This window comes from Elephantulus edwardii, unplaced genomic scaffold, assembly GCF_000299155.1.
Source record: "Elephantulus edwardii isolate Elephantulus edwardi_28Jun2011 unplaced genomic scaffold, EleEdw1.0 scaffold00015, whole genome shotgun sequence".
Lineage (NCBI taxonomy): Eukaryota > Metazoa > Chordata > Mammalia > Macroscelidea > Macroscelididae > Elephantulus > Elephantulus edwardii.
The window spans coordinates 22089164-22089983 of record NW_006399765.1 but is presented as its reverse complement, the minus strand read 5'-3'; positions in this window follow the sequence as shown (position 1 = coordinate 22089983).

Below are 820 nucleotides of genomic sequence, written 5' to 3'. Positions count from 1 at the left end.
GAGAACGCATGCACAGGGTTCCTTCAGGCCCAACTGTGGCTCTCCCCAACATCAGCTCCATGCCATCCGGCTTCTCTAACCTACAAAGGAAAAGGACATCGATCACCATCATGCCAAGGTAGTTATTAAGAACAGCCGGGTCTTTTGAGGCTGGCTTATCAGAACTAACTGGCAAAATGTTAAAAAGACGTCAACATTGCCGATCTGATGGGGAAAAAAGCAAAGTCATCATGTATACCAGCCTAGGCTTCTTGAATCTGCTCTTAAGTCATTGTTTTTTCCACCTCCAACTATGTTCAGCTATGATCCACCAGAACTGGGAGAATGACGAGGAGGGAGGAACACAAGGACGACGATAGAAAGATGCAGAGGGATGCAGAGTTTGTACTCACCACATGGTGCAGAACCACGGATGCGACCAGATTAACAAGCGCAAAAGCCTGGACGCAGGAGGAATGAAAGAAAGAGGAGGCCTGCACTGGGCTTATATAGGCACAGGAAGTTCTCGCGCCTGCGCACTGGGCCCGAGAGTTCTCTACTTCCTTTTCGCGCTGCGCGCAGCCTTCTGGAAAATGTAGTCTTCTGGAAAGTGTAGTCTTCTGGGAAATGTAGTTCTTCAGCCCGCCCGGGCGGCCGAGCGTTCTAATAGCTGTCATCCTGCACGAGCCCCGCCCCGTCCTCCTCCCGCATACCCTGAGCTTCGGCGCTCGTCGGGCCCGCCGCCATGCCTCGCTCCACACGCGCCAAGCCACGAGCCGGGCATCCCAGCCTCCGGGGCCGGCCGTGGCCTACCGCCGCCCTGGGCCCCGGGGCCAGCAGC